The sequence below is a fragment of the Sturnira hondurensis genome, unplaced genomic scaffold (genome assembly GCF_014824575.4).
Source record: "Sturnira hondurensis isolate 20B ecotype Veracruz unplaced genomic scaffold, ASM1482457v3 Scaffold0002597, whole genome shotgun sequence".
NCBI lineage: Eukaryota > Metazoa > Chordata > Mammalia > Chiroptera > Phyllostomidae > Sturnira > Sturnira hondurensis.
Window position 1 is genome coordinate 4,465,274 of NW_028075228.1, and position 18,596 is coordinate 4,483,869.

An 18,596-nucleotide genomic window follows, 5' to 3' on the forward strand; every position below is an offset into this window, starting at 1 on the left:
AAGTGAAACCGACAGGCACCAAGCGAGGGCCCAGTCCTGAGCACCATAATGGCACTGCAGCCATGCCATTGGCTGCCATGATGGCTGCAGCCTGCGGGCCCTGGGGTCCCAAGCACTGTCATCTCACACCACTGCCCCCAGGGCCCCAGCCCAGGTGTCTGGTGTGTCTAGGGAGGCAGAAGGCAGGGATGCCAAGCCTATTCACAGATCTAAGAGCAGGGTGCAGGGGCTGCTTGTGCCAACGGCCTTGAAGCCATCCCACCCTTTCCTCCAGGAAGGAAATGTATGTGATCACAGGCCTCTGTGCAGCACACGGTGACGGTCACTCTGAGCATGCCAGGATCACACACTGCAAGTGACTATCTGTGCTGGGCCAGCTGGAGGGCACAGAGGAAGTGAGCCCAGCAGGGACCCACCTCACTGGCGGTGCTCAGGACCAGCCAGGCGCTGCCACGCAGAACCTCAGGCCCAGTGGTATCAGACCTGAAGAGTTTTACGGAGAATGCTGAAACCTATTATGGGAAATCCTCCAGTTCTTCAACCTTGGCCCCTAATTTAAACCCACTTCACGAGACATTGTGGGCCAAAGAAACCGCATCTGTGGATTGCCCCCCCCCCCAATCCATTTGCTTGCTTTGCACACGAGGAGCCCCCCATACACACTTTGGATCCAGATTCTGAGAGTCAGGGCTTCAAACCATGGTGGAATCTCAGGAATTCAAGAGGGTGGATATTAAAAATGCCTTTCTATAGATTGGAAGCACAAATCTNTTGAAGCCATCCCACCCTTTCCTCCAGGAAGGAAATGTATGTGATCACAGGCCTCTGTGCAGCACACGGCGACGGTCACTCTGAGCATGCCAGGATCACACACTGCAAGTGACTACCTGTGCTGGGCCAGCCGGAGGGCACAGAGGAAGTGAGCCCAGCAGGGACCCACCTCACTGGCGGTGCTCAGGACCAGCCAGGCGCTGCCACGCAGAACCTCAGGCCCAGTGGTATCAGACCTGAAGAGTTTTACGGAGAATGCTGAAACCTGTTATGGGAAATCCTCCAGTTCTTCAACCTTGGCCCCTAATTTAAACTCACTTCACGAGACATTGTGGGCCAAAGAAACCGCATCTGTGGATTGCCCCCCAATCCATTTGCTTGCTTTGCACACGAAGAGCCCCCCATACACACTTTGGATCCAGATTCTGAGAGTCAGGGCTTCAAACCATGGTGGAATCTCAGGAATTCCAGAGGGTGGGTATTAAAAATGCCTTTCTATAGATTGGAAGCACAACAAACCTTCCCACACTTGCACTTCTACAGTTTATTTCCTAAACCTATGGCACAAGTTCCTACCAACCAAATCAGGCTAAAAAATTCCAAGTCAACCTGTAACTTCCATTGGCTTTAAACATCTATTCAGTCAACAAATATTTACTGAGCAGCTGTGTGCATCAACTACTACGCAAGGAGCGGGAACACAGCCATGAACAAGGCCATGTGGAACATCTGCTTGTGTGTGTCTGCGTGCTGGAGGGCCGGGGAGGGAAAAAGACAGTTAATAAAATAAAAACGCAGAGACAGTCTCAAGGTGATGCCCTGAGAGTGCTGGGAAGGGAGGCTTCTTTGGACGGGGGGTCAGGGAGGCAGATACCTGAGCTAAGACGGAAGATCGGCCAGAAAGACTTGAGGGTCTGCTGAGCAGAGGAGAGTGCTCTGGGCAGAGGGAACAGCCAGCACAGGGCCCTAGGCAGTGATGACTTTGGAACGTTTGGGAACTGGTGGGCTGATGAGGTGGAGAACAGCTGCTCTCAGAGAAGAGGTTGGCCAGGTGGGCTGGGCCAGAGGTGCAGGGAGAGCGTGCCCAGCATGGTGGGAGCCTGGAACGCGTTCTAATGATGCAGGGCAGCCGCCGGAGGGTCTGAGTACAGGCAATGGTGGAGAACAGGAGGGCAGAGGGGCCAGGGTCACATTCTGGAGGGAGGTTTTCTGACCTTCGGCCACTGCCTTCCCTAGCCTTTTCCCGCCACAGGGGGACCAGCTGCAGAAGGAACTTGGAAGACTGCCTTTTTGTGGCTGCTTAGCCACACCCCCAAGGGGCTTTGCTCAAACTCTGATTTCCCCAACATCCCTGGGCAACCAGAGGTAGGACTTCCCTAGCAAGTTGGCCTTGAGCAATCAGAGAAGGTTCTCTGGGGGAGAATCCAGACAACCCCAGGCACCTCTCTCTCTCTGACTGTCCTGAAGAACTATCAGACATGCCGCTCCTCCCACAAAAAGTAAAGACTGCGAAACCTCTCTGGACCAGCACATGTAACACACAGGGGCTCATGTTCATGTGCACCTGGCCTGCCTCCCCTCTCACATCAGTAAATCAGGACTTGGAGAGGTGAAGCAGGGGCCCACCTAAGCCCAGCTTGGATGGCACGGAGCATGGAACCCAAACGCAGCAAAACCCGTGCTCCTGCCCACCATGCTGCCCCTGCAGCTGCCCCCCTGATGCTCCCCCGAGCACACGTTTCTAGTAGTGGAGCTGGTGGTTCAGAGGTGTGCACCCTATGAAGGCTACGATGGCACCCCCAGATTACCCCCAGATTACCTCCTCCAAAGTCTGTACTGCGGGGTATATACTCAGGTTTCACATGTGCACCTTCATTTCAACTGTAAGGTCAAAACACTGCCATACCCTGAACTCAGAACCCTAACCCGCTTGTTTCACTCTCAGGTTAAGTGCAGGGCGCTGCACAGGGAAGGCAGGTTCGCTTTGGAGACGACAGAATTGGGACCGGTGAGCCAGAACACCCCCCACCCGCAGCAGCTGACTAAGGCATCTGGTTTGATCACTTTATCTCATGATTGGCCCACACAAAGGAAAGCCAACCTCTTCCCTGAGTTTCAGCTCCAGTCCATCAGGCTGATAAGGTCATTTAAATCTACTGGTTTCCTATTTTTGGAAAACGTGAATCTGAATTTGCTTGCCCTAATCATTTGGATTATTGCCAAGATGGATGAGCTCACACATGGAAGGTCTTAGAAGCAGCACACAGGGAGCCAGGCTAGCTAGCCCCTCCCGGCTCGTGGGGGTGAGCTGCACGAGACCCCCGTGACAACGTGAGACGGCTGAATAGAGAAGCCAAGGTTGCTATTATCAGAGCAGTTGGTGATATCCAAGCATTTGATGCTTTCTAAGGCACAAAAATGTGTAAAAACAGTTCATTCTTGACCACTCCGTCAAGCTGCTAGGGCAACATTTAATTTTCACTCCCACCTTAGATAGGAGAAGTCGGGTTGGAGGGGGAGGTATGTGGCGGTGTGGGGTCACCCGGCAGGTGGGTGGAGAACAGAACCACCTACCGTTCAGGACTAGAGGTCACAGGTCCCTTGCAGATGCTGCCTGAGCTTCTGCTACATTTTGACCTCTTTTCAACCACAACTTGAGTGTCATCTGCTAGAGCTAACCTCCCCATAGAAAATCCACCTTGCTTTGCCTAAGTGTGTCAAGGCCCAGAGAACACTCTGAGGAGCTGCACACCCCAGCCAAATGTGGATTACTATACTAAAAGACCCTCCACCCCGAGGCCCCAGTTCAGAGACTGCAGCCCCACCTCCACTCATGCGAAGGTTTTGTCCAGAGAGGTGGTGAGGGTATTGGAAGGGCAGCATCCACAGTCACCAGACTCATGATGCTGCCTAACACTGGGATTTAACCCTTGAAGGATGGTTGTCTCCCTAGATGTGGGCACCCTACTCCATTCAGGCAGCCTTCTTTGACTAGTGCAGTGACCGGTCAGTTGAATGCCCTCTATGGCTTTTCAGTAAATTTCTTTCAGGAAACGTTCCCAAAGAACACAAGAAAAGTAAGTCTGTTCTCCCTCCGTGATTGCAACCACTGAGTGCCCCAAGGAGCCTGACTCTGCATGACCTGTGATGGAAGGGAAGGGTTCATGTGAGTGGTTACAGAGGTCAATGAGCCTTAGCTCACCCAGGAAGGGGGCTGGGGCTCAGCCAGGAGCAGGCTTTGGGTCTGATGGCCTCTTCTTAGCTGGATGTGTTAGCTGGGCACCACCCAGGGCTAGAGGAGACAGCCTGGCCAAGGGGGATGCTGTCTCCTTGGCCTCACCACATGAGGCCCAGCCCAAGGAGCTGGATGGGGATGCTTTTCACCTCGACTGAGGTTCTCAAGCTCGACCAAGGCACCCCACACACCTGAGCAGAGCCACAGGGGTGCCGTGGGCTAGTTCAATTTTTCGAGGGAAACACGATCATAACCTGACACTTGCTGAACTCAAAGCAAAGTACTAACTCGAATAGTTTCACCGTTAGATCGTGCTGTGTTCCTTTAGATGGTGCCGTATCTGTGTGAAGCTGGGTTTTCAGCAGTGCACCATAATAAAAAGCAAGTATTGCACAAAAATCACTGTGGGACAGGAGAGCAGCCATGTCCAATCTGACTCCAAGGTTTAGAAGCCGACCCTGACAAGTGCACATGTCCCATTAGTACGTAATTATGGGAGCTTAGGAACAAAGGAGAAATATTTGTTAAATGCTCTGGTAGGCTGAATAGTGGCCCTGACAAAAGGATTTTGCAGAAATGATTAAGGTCAGGGCCTGGGGATGGAGAGATGACCCCAGATTATCCAGGTGGGCCCGACATACTCCCAAAGGTCCTTATATAAGGGAGGCAGGAGGGTCAGAGTCAGAGAAAGAAGTGGGATGATGCTCTGATGCTGGTTTCGAAGGAGGAGGAAGGCGCACAAGCCAAGGAATGCAGGTGGCCTCTAGAGGCTGACAAAGGCCAAGGAATGAGATCCTCCTTTGGGGCCTCCTGAAGGGACCAGCCCTACCGCCACCTTGACGTCAGCCAAGTGAGACTGATTTTGAACTTCTGCCCTCCAGAACTGTAAAATAGCAAAATGTGTTGTTGTAAGCCACTAAGTTTATTTTTTTAAAGCAGCCACAGGAAACGAATACAAACAGCTGGTATTTGTTAGGACATAAATACTTACTAAGCTGTGTGAACTATTAGGTGTTTGTTTCAGCCTAGGGTGCCAGGAAGAAAATGACCGAGACACTAAGGTTCTGTGAAAGTTTGGGAACCTCTGGCCCAAGAGGAAGGCCCGGGGCCATGCTCAGCAAAGCCCCTCCCTGCCACTTGAGCTTCCAGCCCGACTGCAGGCTTGCGTGTCAGTCCCTGTTACATGGATCCTTCCCAGCACTCAGTCAAGCTTCTGAGGCCATTTAGTTCTTATTTCCCTTTATTGGAAACAGGCTGTCAGAGGAAGGTTTGGAAGTAGAAAAGAGGAGGAAAAGCCTCCTGATCCCACCACGATCCCATCTCCATTTCTGTGTATTCCTTTCCAGTCTTTGTCAATAGGAAAACCTTTCTTTCTTTCTTCCTTCTTTAAAACCATTTCAAGGCCGACAGAAATCTGAATTTTTGCTTTGCACCTAGCTGGTGGCTATGCTCCCTGTGACAGCCACAAACACGCAGGGGCCCACTGAATGGAGTTCTCTGGTCCCCTGCAGAATGTTCTGTTTCAAGCTGACCTAACAGAGGTCAGCAGTCAGTCTGGCTTTGGCTGCAGGAACGAAGGCAGACAGACCTCTCTGGCTTAGATTTCTGGCCTCTGGGGCTGTCTTGAGACAACTGAACTTGATCAATTATTAGATTACTGTCATCTGCTGTTGTTCCGATATTAAGTGACGTAACAATGAATGGGCTCCAAGAAGATCGTGTCTCACTGAAAAAGCTGGAGGAGAGGAGGTGGAGAAGGAAGGGAAACCTCTCCAAAAGCTGGTAAATGCAATCACTCCGTAAGGAAAGGTCTGTGAATTCGATGGGTGAAAATGACAACTACTCGAGGATCCGCACAACACTCCTCTGCTCCCCCGCACACCAGTCTCTGCCCTGGCGGTTTCCGGAGGAGTCCCGGGTATGGGAACGAGGGCGATGTCCCCCTCCCCCACCCCTCCCAGCCTGCCATAGCTAATGAGCCTCAGCTGCAGTGGCAGATGCTCCTCCTGCAGCTCCGTGTGCACTTGTTCAACACACTCGACGCCCCCCCAGGTGCCCCAACCCCCCTGCAGTCACTAGTCTGGGAGGGTCCCCAGCTGGCTGCCTGGGTGGGCTGTGGCGAGGACTCCCAGGAGCCCCACCGCACAGCGGGCCCCCCAGAGCCCCAGCCAGACGGCAGCAGGCAGCGCAAGCCCAGGCTCTTCAAAAAAAAAAAAAAATCAAACAAACCCACTTCCTGTTGCTCAGAACCTCTCGCACTCTGAGACCACAACAAGGACTTCGTCTGCCCCTGCCAGCGTCTGAACAGCTCAGCCCTGGCAAAGCTCCTGAGGAACAAATCCACCCATCGTTTTTTGGCTGGCTGATGACTGTCTTTGCCTTGAAAACAGAGACTTTTGGGCATTTGGGGCTATGTAGCAATAGTTGTTCCAATGAATGAATACATGTCAAATAAGAACTGTCACTGATGTTCTTTTAGATGTGCATGTGTTCGAGCAGCTGTCAGACACATATTATATCCAGTCACCGTGGATTGAGAACCACTTACAGGCCGGTGGAATCGGAGAATCCCATTACTGCAGTTGGGCAGAGGATGTACTGGCATTTCCTCCCAGACAAAGCAAAAATGGGAACCATACTAGTCGTGAAATTCTTTTCATTCTGACAAATTCATCTGCAGGGGAACTTTTTCCAGACATGAATTTAAAAATGAACTTGTCCAGGAAGGTCCTTATATGAAAAGACGCTATTATAATGGAAGTCTCTAACGAGTTTCTGTAAAAGATACAGAGATGCTGACATACATTGTTAAATAACTCTCCAAAAATCTGAAGGCATCCATTAAATCAATTTGGCACTGGCACTTGTCTGGCTGGAGCATGCTACTAGGTGAAGATAAGATCGCCCTGGTGACACGGTGATGGAGCATCACGCCCCTGGAGACATCACAGTTATATGCCCAGGAGGGTCCCTCTCCCAAGCAAAGTAGAGGCAGACAGATAGAGAGCAGGCTGACAGCTGTGGGGGTGGGGGGGGCGGGGGGGGGAGGACGGGGTTAGGGGGCTGGGTGGGGAGGGGTGGATGGATTGGGAAAAACAGGAGAAAAAGAGAGAAAAGAAACTCACGGCCACAGACCACAGTGTGGTGATTGCCAGGGGTGGGGGAGACGGAGGAGGGGGTGAGGGGGGTCAGTAAATGGTGATGAGAGGAGACCTGACTTGGGGGGGTGAACACACAACGCAGTGTACAGATGGTGTGTTGTGGAACTGTGCACGTGAAACCTGGATAATTTGGTTAACCAGTGTCACCCCAATAAATTCAGTACAAAGGGAAAAATAGCAGATGTCCCGACGGGCTTTTGGCAAGCTCCGGATCACGGACTGTTCCTGGCCGGTTTCTCTGAGAGCACCTGTGGTGCCAGCACTCCGATCTGATCATCAAAACAGGATCCACGTGCTGAAGTTCCCAGCGGGAGAGGACTGCCCTTCTGCTGTGAACCTGGGGGAGGCTGATTATTCCCCAGGATACAACAGCAGCAGCACCTCAGGCAGCCACAGGGGCTCCTCCTGTGGGGAGTATTGCCCAGTGAGGACAAGGACATGGGCCGTGTGTGGGCACACCTGGCTCCCACACAGGATGTGTGTGGAGGCTACCTACTGGCAGCTGGTTCGGAACAGGTGACCCTCTACAAAGGAGCACAGCGTGTCTGAACTGGCTTCTGACGGGAGAATTCTTCTGAGGGTCAAGGTCAGTCTCTCGTTGGCTGCACTCTTCATGGTCCAGGATTAATGATCTTAGGACCATGCTCCCTCGATGAAGTTCCCTGCCAGTTGGTAGCCTCTTCTGTCTTCTTCATGATGGGATTCTCAGGGCCACAACCACACCAGGCACACGAACTGCTCAGTGAATATCTGTTGTTGAAAACTCTCAAGTCAGTGTTCGAGGGTGACCTGCCACAGGCTGCTTCCTCTACCCCGGCATTCAGTCGGCTGGCCCTGGCCCAGCCAGGCCTTCCTCAGCCTAATTATCACCACACATTTCCTCCCACTGCCCTTCGTTCTCGGAGAAGGGAGAAAGCAGCTTAATTAAGACAGACAGTCAGAAAAATAATGCACTGCCAATGTACTTGTAACCAAAAGGAGAAAAAGCTACAGGGTCACTTATTGACCTTTCAGTCAATGAAGTTTATAAGCCAAGCCCCTGAGCCATTCTGCTAGGCTGCATGAGAGACTGCCACACAATTCCTGACCCCCATGAACTTCCAACATAACCCACAAGGCAAAGGAAGCTCATCCAACAGTTCCGCTGAAACACAAATCTGTAGGTGCTGTGAGCAAAGCACTGTGCGAAGAACAGTAATTCAGACACTCAGCCTTGAAAAAGTGAACACCTAGTAAGGAGAATAAGACAAGTGTGTAAGTAATTGTACGATCGGGCACAGAGCACAGGCAAAAGAGGCCCAAGGGCTGGAAGAGAGGCCCTTGCTCAGAACACACAAGGCCACAGCCAAAGTCAAGGATACCGTCTGGGAGGACTGCCTGAGCTGCATCTCTCTCAAGTCTGGGTCAATTCCTGCTAAGTAGAGGTGGGAAGGGAGACGTCCCCAGAGAGTGACCCCCATCAGCAAAGCCCTGGCATTTCCCTCGGGGTGGGCTGCGAAGCAGCGTGCAGCTCCCTCTGGTTTGTGGAATGAAATGAGCTACCTTTGCAGCATGGCCTTGTGAGTAACTCAGAAACCCTCTTGTCTTCAACCTACACAGGGACTTCCAAAGCACTCAAAAGGCTTCTGATGGCAAAGTGTCAAGAAGTGGCTTCCCGGCAATGCTCCTGACCAGAAGGAGCACTGGGTGGGAGATTTGGGACGGGGTGGCTCGGGACTCATGTTCAGGACCCTCATGGTACCCACTGAAATACAACCCCCAGCACCCTGAGTTCAATGTGCCCACTGGGACATTCCTGCATGTGGACAGGAGGAACTGGCCGTACCTCCCCAGAGACCTCAGGCCAGACACAGATTTGGTGACCGTGAACCAGAGCACATGCACAGCCCAGAACCACTCAGGGGGCAGAGGAGGGCTAAGCTGTGCTGCTAACAATGACGAGAGGCATCGGGAGGTGTGGGAGAGCCGAGGGGCTGCTCTTGGGAGAGTAAGCACAGGCTGCCCCAAAGTCCTGCGCACAGCACCAGGGTAAAGGTTTGAGCTGGGGCTGAGTCCACACTGGCCAAGGAACTGAGCATGTGGCTGCTGCAGTGGCGAATTATGACTCGTCGCCTCTTCCTGGTAAGTCTCTGAATCACTCTCTCTCATCTCTGAGGAAGCGGAGGTAACAGGTGAGGAGAGGTGAGAGAGGGCAGATGCAAAGCTCCTTTCAAAGACAGAGACTGTGAACTAGATTTGGGAGACAGCCACGGCAGGGGACACCTAGAACGAGTTTACTAACAGGATGGCTCTGTGGGCACCATGGAAAGGAAGCGGTGAGGACTGAGGTTAGAACCTCATGTCAGACCAAACTCTGGCGCCGTAGTGTGTGGTGAGTTCTCACAAACTCCTGGGCGAGAGGTCCTGTGGAAGGAGTGCCCTGGGCGTGGGCACGGGGCTTGCTCGACAAACGCACGACAGCTTTGGGGGCAAGACGGCCAACGCAGCCCGCACGTGGTGTAACGGGGTGGGTTTATAAACACTGGATTTCATCACCCCGAAGTAGGCTTGTGTTTTTTGTTTCATTTTTTGTTTGTTTCAAGATCTCTGAAATCAGGCATGTCTTATCATTGCTCTCGGCCAGGCCCACATAATACAGTTGTTGTCCGGAGACAAGGAGAGACCCTCTTTTTTTTGGTAAGCAATTAAAAAATAAACTCAAAAAGTACATAAATCACAGCCATATCACTAAATTCCCTGAAAATGAATATTCTATGTAACCACCATCCACCTCAGGGAGCAGAACATACCCCTCCCGAGGCCCCACCCCCGGTGCTCCCCTGTACCCCAAAGGGACATGCAGGGAGCACGCTGGTGGCGAAGACGACGGTATTTTACAGAAACCCATGGGCTTCGATGGCTTCAGAATAATGGGCTTCTCTGAATGTGAAGAAGCTTTGGAAGTGCTCTAACCAAGTTATTTTGCTAATATTTTCCTCTTTATTATAGACAAGAGTAATACTTGATAATAATTTATGACTAAGTAATTCTAAGGGAGTTTTTTTCAACACTGAATAAAAATTCTAAGTGAATAGAAAGCATTGTAGGATAGTTCAAATGGAAAAGTTTGATCGTTCTTCATCGTGCACAAAATAAAATGGTGACTCTCACAACTGACAATGTCTTAAATTCAACGCAACGTGGTGGCCGGGCCGCCTCAGCCGCAGTCCACTCGGAAAGACACCCGGCCGCTAGTTCCCTACCACCAGAAGGGAAAGGGCTCCAGCCCAGGCTCCAGCCCGCACCCCCACTAATTACTTGGAGCCTGGGCGATACAAAGCCAAAGGGACAGTTACCTCAGAGAATGATTCAATCGGGACCCAGAAAGATTTTGGCAGACTCCAGTGGGGGCTGCGTCTCAAAGACGCCTCTTCAAAACCGCAGTGAGATATCGCCTCGCATCTGCTACAGTGACTGCTATCGCAAAGACGAGAGCTAACAAATGGTGGCAAAGATGCTAGTGTAACCTGGCGCAGCCACGGTGGAAAATGGTATGAAGATGCCTCAGAAAGGTAAGAATAGAACCACTGTATGGCCCAGCAATTGTACTTCTGGATACTTCTCCAGAGGAAAGGAGGTCACTGTTTCGAAGAGCTGTGGGCCCCCCTGCCTTCACTGCGGCACGGTTCACAGAAGCCAAGACACGGAAACGGTCCAAGTGTCTTTCGATGGGTGAGTGGATAAAGCAGATGTGGTCTGCATGTACAATGGAATCTTATTTGGCCATAAAAAATAACAAAATCCTGCCACTTGTGACATGAATAAAACTTAAGAAAATTAGAGTAAGTTAAATAAGTCAGACAGAGCCCTGGCTGGTGTAGCTCAGTGGATTGAGCGCGGGCCTGTGAACCACACGATCGCAGTTCAATTCCCAGTCAGGGCACATGCCTGGGTTGCAGGCCAGTTCCCGGTGGGGGACTCACGAGAGGCAACCATACATTGATGTTTCTCTCCTTCTCTCCTTCCCTCCCCCTCTAAAGATAAATACAATCTTAAAAAAAATAAGTCAGACAGAGAAATACAAATACAGTATGATCTTACTTATATGTAGAATTAGAAAAAAACCCCTCACAGAAACAGGAACCACATTTGTGGTTGCCAAAGGAAGGGGGTGGGGAATGGGTGATATGGTGAAAAGGTACAAACTTCCAGCTCTAAGGTAAGTTCTGGGGGTGCATTGTACAGCGGTGGTTACTATGGTTAACACCACTGTATCATACATTTTAAAACTGCTAAGAGAGCAAAAGTTATCACAAGAAGAAGAAAACGTCACTCTGAGCTAATGGCCGTTGACTTAATCTGGTGATCATTTTGTAACATACATATACCAAATCATTATGTGGTACACCTTAAATGTACACAGTGCTGTATGTCAATATCTCATATAAGGCTGAAAAATAAATAAAAGATGCCTCTTGATAGCACCTGTGTTAATTCTTGGTTGTTTGCTGAGGGCCTTCCATGTGCCGGGTTTAACATGGGAGCAAAGAGGCGATGACACCACAGTTTCTGCCCTTGAATAACACAAATTACCACGTGAGGGTGTCTGACGTTTTGAGCCAAAGTCACGCGAGTCCACTATTAACAGGCAGCTCCTTAGTTGACTGTACATGTACTCTATGCGTTGATGTGAACAACAAGACACTCTCAGTTGACCTCCAGGTGTGTGACAAAAGTATGTGACCCAAAGCAGGAGTGACAGCTTCACTCAACTCTGCCTCCCCCGCCAGGGCTGCTCCGGGAACATCACGTCCGCTTCGCACCTTGAAGGGACTGACCAATCTCTCTGACGCAGGACACACAACCCAGAACCCAGGAGCACTGTTCTCCTCGCCTGTTATGTCCAAAGCAACCTGTTAGGATTCACTGTTTTGGGAAAAAGAAATGAACTTGCAAAAGCATTTCAATTTAATTTTCAGGGTAAAACAAAGATTTTTTTATATCAAAGTATTCAGAAAGTTTGTGTCTTTCATACCTTCTTCGAAAGACAGGAGGATATATTCTAGCAATTCAGAGTGAATCAGCATAAACACACACAGAGTAATGTTTTCCTCCCACACCAAAATCAACAAGGAAAACTGGAAAATGCCACATGTCTACCCAAGAAGACGGACAGCGAACAGTATGCTTGGGGAGGAAGAGAAAGGGAGATTACAGATATTTCTCTAGATGTTGGTAAAGTTAAAGAGTGTATTAAAATGGTTTAATGCCAACCCTAACTCATGATGGAGGAAATCCATCAATGTAACTGTAGGCAGAAAAGTCGCTGGGTGTGAGGGTGGCGGGTGGAGAGAGGATGAGAAAAGCCTAGGGAAAAGGATGGCACAAAAGCAACTTAATTTACTAAGTGCTTTGTAAGACTATTCTTTAAGAAAAATAAAGAAAAAAGCAGAGAGCTATTGAAATTCTGGAAAGAACTCAAATGAAGAAAGGAATGACTACAAAAGCCTACCTGAACATGGTGTCACATGAGCAATGGTGAGAAAGTCAAGGGCATTTACCTCGGGGTAAGTAACCTGGGGGGCAAGGTGGCAGTCTGCATGTTTCTGAACAGTGACAGAGGGGTCAGATTGTTTCAGTGGCCCTGGAGGGAACGATGAGCCTGCCAGCAGAGCCCTGACAAGGCAGCAGTCTCCACTCCTGAGAGCGGTCCCTCCAGAGCCCCCTTTCCAGGGGAGCCAGCGGTAGGAAGTGCACATCTCTGTCAGCGGGCTCGTAGCGGGAGGGGCTGGGGAAGCTCCAGGGCTTCCTGCCCTGTCCACTGAGATAACACCTTAGGACGCTCAGTGCAGCCTTCCCTCCAGTGCAGCTGTCCTGATGGCTACATCCCACAACGACTCCTATTTTATGACTTCCAGGGAGGAGGAAGCATCTGAAATGTTCACAGTGCACAGGAAGGAGATACCGGACCATCTGCTGGTTCCCCAGCACGGTGAGAGAACAAGACGGCATAACTGTCCACAAAGACCTCCTAAGAAAGACGTGACTCCGCTGGGTCAGTAAGTGCTGGGACAGACCACGGAAGAGACACACACTCCCTGCCTCACGGAGCATGTACTCTGGTGACCCTGCCTCCCTTGCTTCAGCACCAGTGTGGTAGGCTCTAGTACAAACCACAGCTCGCCATGGTGCCAAACCCAGAGGGGCCCAGGAGTTCGTTCAGTCAGTCCCCAGTGGATCAGAGAGGAAGGAAAGGGATATCTGATTACATACCAATGGCTCCTCCAAAATCTAAGCCTTTGAGATTTCTTAGTTCTTCCAAAGTCATTCTAAGTCCCACTTGAAAGTCACACCTCACACAGGCATTTGGGTATGCATTTTGCACTTTACTAATATTTAGTTCATCTAGGAAATTCCTCAGCGAATTGGTGAGCCCTCTAGTTTAAAGCAACAAGGAGGGATTTGGTGACAGCCGTTTTCCATTAATTTTTGCTATTAACTTACTGAGTTGGTTTTACTATAACCAAATGTTAGAATTTACTGCAAGGCACACCCCCCTTAGCGAGCAGCTGTACCTCTTTAATAAAAGAAGAACACAGCTGACAATTTAGGAACAGCTGGATGCAATTTGGATACAGACCCAATTGGCCTTCCATCCTTTTCGGTAATTTGGCAAAATAAGCGCATATTGCCCCAACCCCCGGTATGGAAATAGCTGCATTCAATTATTGGGTTGGGATAGGCTCCCTGAAAGATCTGGGACTTGGTCCTTCTCCGAAGAACCCAAGGGGGGCCAGGGATGGGACTGAACAAATGTCCATTCTCTTCCCTCTTGGTGCGTTGCTGCTGTTGGCCCAACGAAGGGCCAAAGCAAAGGGCTGTGTGCATGGCACGCCTGTGTCTCTGTGAGAGGGAGGCTCTGGGCAAGCCCTGCTGGACACAGGGGTCACCTCACACGCTGCTGTCAGCCCTCCACTTAAAAACCACTGGTGTTTGTCACCGCTTAGTAGCCATAACACCCGTCATTCAGACCGGTGGTCAAGGTGCTCTGCAATCCGGGGCTGGTCAAAGCTGCCCGTGCAGCCCTCCCTCCAATGGCCATGCAGGAGGGGACGCTGCCACTATGCAGAAGCGGCCTTGCATAAGCGACTCTGCATTTGGCTGTTGAGTTTTTTGAGACAGAACTTCAGCTTTAATCGGGCTAGTTTCACTTCTCTCTCTCCCTTTGCTAATGTTTGCTTCATTTCCCTACACACACTACCCACATCCTTCTGGCTAAATCACTTGGCACATCCAAAACCTGCTCATCAACATGGAGAAATCTTAAAATTATTATTGTTACATTGGTGTTTTCTAAAGGTCATTTTGTGCTCTTTTGAAATTCCCCCTAATGTTGAAACATGTTTAACAATATTTCAAAGGATATTTATTTAATCTACTGTAAGGAAATAACCAAAAATATGGCAAAAACACTATATGCAGGGTTATTTATAACATCAAAAGCTGAAAATAACCTAAATGCTGAAAATTATTTTAATTCTCTTACATTAATTATGGCACTTCACTGAAATATTAAAGAGAACAATAATGAAAACAGAGCATCATGAAAATGCTTATGTTAAATGGGAATGAAATAAAATATGAAAAAACAAAGATGTAAAATTATGCTCTCCCAGTTTATAACAATGTAAAAGTAACATAGGACAATGCCACGGTCATCCTGCGTCCCCTGCGCTGTCATGACAGGCATCAGATGAGTTAACAGGGCAAAAAATGTCAAATGGCTGAAGAACTACACAGATTCTAAGTGGTATTAACATTAGGCATGTCGGGAATGGTCAGTACCTGAGTCAACAGAGCGATCAAAACTGTAAAAATCACATCCACAGCAGGGTCCCTAAAGAAAGTGGCCGTTTAGAAGTCCTGCTTTACAATTTCCTCCCGGTCTTGTATTCATCTGTGTCAGCGTGTGCAGATGGAAATTCCGTGATGGAGAGCTAGCCATGCCAACAGTCCTCTTGCTCAGAGTCCTTTAACAAAGCAAGAGCTACCCTTGCTTAAATAAAGGCTTTGTTTCATTTGAGTAAATGAGTGACTGCGAGCAAAAGAGAGAGAGAGAGAGAGCGCCCTGGCTGGTGTGGCCCAGTGAATTGAGTGGTGGCCTGTGAACCAGAAGGTCACTGGTTCAGTTCCCAGTCAGGGCACATGCCTGGATTGCAGGGTGATCAATGTGTCTCTCACACATCAATATTTCTTTCCCTCCCTTTCTCCCTGCCTGGCCCCCTCTCCAAAAATAAATACGTAAAAGTCTCAAAAAAAGAGAGAGAAATCTACTTTAGGAGATGAACTTAACTGTCCGAGACAACCAACCTTCCCCACGAACACGGAACTATGCAGTGGGGCTTCTCCATGGGCCTCTACAGACCCTGGGTGGGACAATTCTCTGTAGTGCGGTTTTCCCGTATGGAGAATGTTTAGCAGCCTTCCTGGCCTCGGCCACTAGATGACGGAAGCACCCCCTCCCAGCAGTGACAACCAAAAATGTCTCCAGCCATTGCCCCCAGTCGAAATCCGCCATCTGGACAAACTCAGACCAGCAATGCTGAAGGATCTCAACCAAAGGAACCCTTCTCTCATCAGTGCCCCGGCTACCCCCAAGTCAACCCAGTAGAGGTCATCACGAGGGCCCCTGCACAAGACAAGTCCCTATCTTAGATAGCTACCATCTGCGGCCAGAGGGAGCCCGCTCACTGACTCCTCTAGTTCAAACGGGCTCCAAATGGCAGTGACCGCTCAGTGGCCTCTAGAGCCGTGGGAAGGTGGTGGCGTGTGCCACGTGTCGGCCACATCCGTTCGACCACTTGGCAGCTAGTCTCGAGCATTTACAGTGCGCGGGGGTTGGTCCAGGTGAACAAGGCAAGCCAAAGCCCAGCCCTCAGGGAGCTCAGTTCTAGTCAGAGAACAAAGAGGTACACACACGCATCACTCGAGGCCCTCGTAAGTGCTGTGAACAAAATAAAGGGACAAATAGGTTGGAGCTGCGCGGCCCGTATGGTAGCTGCTTGCCACATGCGACTTTTGAGCCATGAGACGTGGTGCGTTCAAACTGAGATGTGCTGACCACACTAGATTTTAGACTCAGCGCAAAAAAGAGAATATGAATCTCATTAATAATTACATATTGATTAGATATAGATATAATAATAGTTTGGATGTACAGTCGTCCCTCGCTATATCGCAATTCACTTATTGCGGCTTCACTGTATCACAGGTTTCCCCGTGGGTTTCCCGCAATACAGTGAAGCCGCAATAAGTGAACCATGATATAGCGAGGGTGGGCTATATATTTCACCGGTGAGTACCCATATAGGATTTTATATGTTGTTAAAATTATGTAGGTTTAAGAGTGTAGAAAGTATTTTAGAGCATATGAAGTGTTTATGGGTGTGGCAAAGGTTAATAAGAGAGTGGGAAAGGTTTATAGGAGTGTGGGAAGGGTTTATAAAGCCTTAAAACATATATAAATAATAAAACAAATATAATGCCACTACTTTGCGGATTTTCACCTATCGCGGGGGCTCTGGAATGTAACTCCAGCAATAGGTGAGGGATCACTGTACTGGGTTCAATAAAATCTACTATCAAAATTATTTTGCCTGTTTCCTATACTTGTTTAGTGTGGCTGCTAGAAATTGAAGATGCTGCATGAGGCTCACCCTATATTCTACTGGGCTGTGCTGGGCCTGAGAAACCAGATGGGGGCGGGAGCACCTTCAGCCTGAAACACCAGGGAGGGTCACTCCACCCCCTGGAAGACCAGCATCTCAACTAGAGGAAAGGCAAAATCACAGGGGCTCTGTGGCAGGTCAGAGCCAGCCCCCTGGAGCCCCAGCCGGGCAGTGTTGAGTGCGCAGTGGCGAGGGCAGAGGGAGGGCGGAGAGAGCCGAGGCTGTCTGGGCTGCAGGCCAGACACTAGGCAGGGGCCCGGAGGCCAAGTTTAGGAGTTGGGATTCCATCCCATGAGCCACGGAGGAGCACTGGATGGTTTGTATCACTGGAACACCATGATCGGGTCTAGATTTTGCAAAGATGCTGCACTGTGGTGGCCGTGTGGGTAGAGAACTTGCATGCAAGCCAGAGCAGAAGCAGGGCCACCAAGCAGGTGTTAATCTCCAGGGACCCCTCAGCTTTTGCCTACTCCAGGTGACCTTAGAAAAGGACAGGAAATAAAGTCAGAGATGCCGCTACCCTTCTCTGACAGAATAGCTAGTCTTGTTAATTCTATTTACATTCAAATTTTGATTATGCAGAATACCCCTTTCCTCACAAGAGTAGAGGAAGGAAGTGTGTACTCTCCCAATCCAGGAGGAATTCGGCGAGAGGCCCTGCTGCCTCCGGAAGCTCTGCACAACCTGCCTCCTCAGAGCACACGGGGCTATTGGAGCAGCTGACCTTTGTGGGCTGCGTTCCCGCCTCCTGTGCCCACTGTCACCACGCGGATGAAGTTAAAAATTGGAGGGAGGGTCTTGGGTTTGTCATTTTTTAAATTTTTATTTATTAATATGAGAGAGAGAGGAAGAGAGGGGGGAGGGAGAAGGGAAGCTGGGTTGGGGGGTCAGGGGGAGAGAGAGAGAGACTGATTTGCTGTTCCACTCACTTATGCGCTCCCCGGTTGATTCTTCCATGTGCCCTGATGAGAGTCAGACCTGGGATGACCCTCTAACCAACTGACTACCCGGCCAGGGCAGGTTTGTCGGTGTTTCAATTTCATTTAATTCTTTTACTTCATTCTTGCTATTTACAATGAACTCAAAATGTGGTTTTCTTCTCTCGCGAGGCTTCCACCTCTTCTTACTGGGCCCTATTTTTGTGTTTTAGCTTCCTGGATTCACCCCCAAGCTCCCCAACTCAAGGGTGTCAGCTGAACAGCAGCTTCCTAGGCTCATTTACTCTGGCATTTTCCATTTGCTCTGCTGTCTCTAGACTCTCATTTCCCCCCAGCACATTGGTCATTTTTGCCACTGGTGAGTCATTTGCTCTGAGTCATGCTTGGCTGTGAAGCCAAGGCCAGGGAAATGCCTCATAACATACCTGGTTGACAACAGGATGTCACGGAGGGATAGGGTCTGCATGCAGGCACCTGTTTTCCTCAGTGCATTTGGTAAGTAGGAGGAAAAAATGGCCCTTTCTATCTTTTTTCCTTCAGAGTTACCATTTCTCTCAGCATCTGTGGAAAGAGCCTTAGTCAATTAGATTAAGAGGCAGGAGGACATTTCTGGAATGAAACTGGACACCCCAAGGATGAAGGCAGGTCTTCTTAGGTAAGGTTCTTACTCCTGGACCCCCCCACCCCCCACCCCCAGAGCAGTGAAGGCGCTGTTACATACAGGCTCCCAGGCAGTGCACACAACTGAGAAGATGAGAACAGTACCGGATAGGGGAGACCGGAG

General features: G+C 49.9%; 1 protein-coding gene across 4 annotated transcripts in view; it reads right to left on the reverse strand.

The window, feature by feature from the left end:
- The window catches only part of KIAA0513 (KIAA0513 ortholog), a 63,198-nt gene that overhangs the window by 25,998 nt on the left and 18,604 nt on the right, over nucleotides 1–18,596 (reverse strand). Inside the window, exon 2 of one of the 4 annotated variants that reach the window (XM_037040263.1) lies at nucleotides 18,238–18,373. The exons of the other annotated variants lie outside the window; for them this stretch is intronic. The gene's annotated coding sequence lies outside the window, so the exon portion shown is untranslated. The remainder of the gene's footprint in view (nucleotides 1–18,237; nucleotides 18,374–18,596) is intronic. 4 annotated transcript variants of the gene reach the window in all.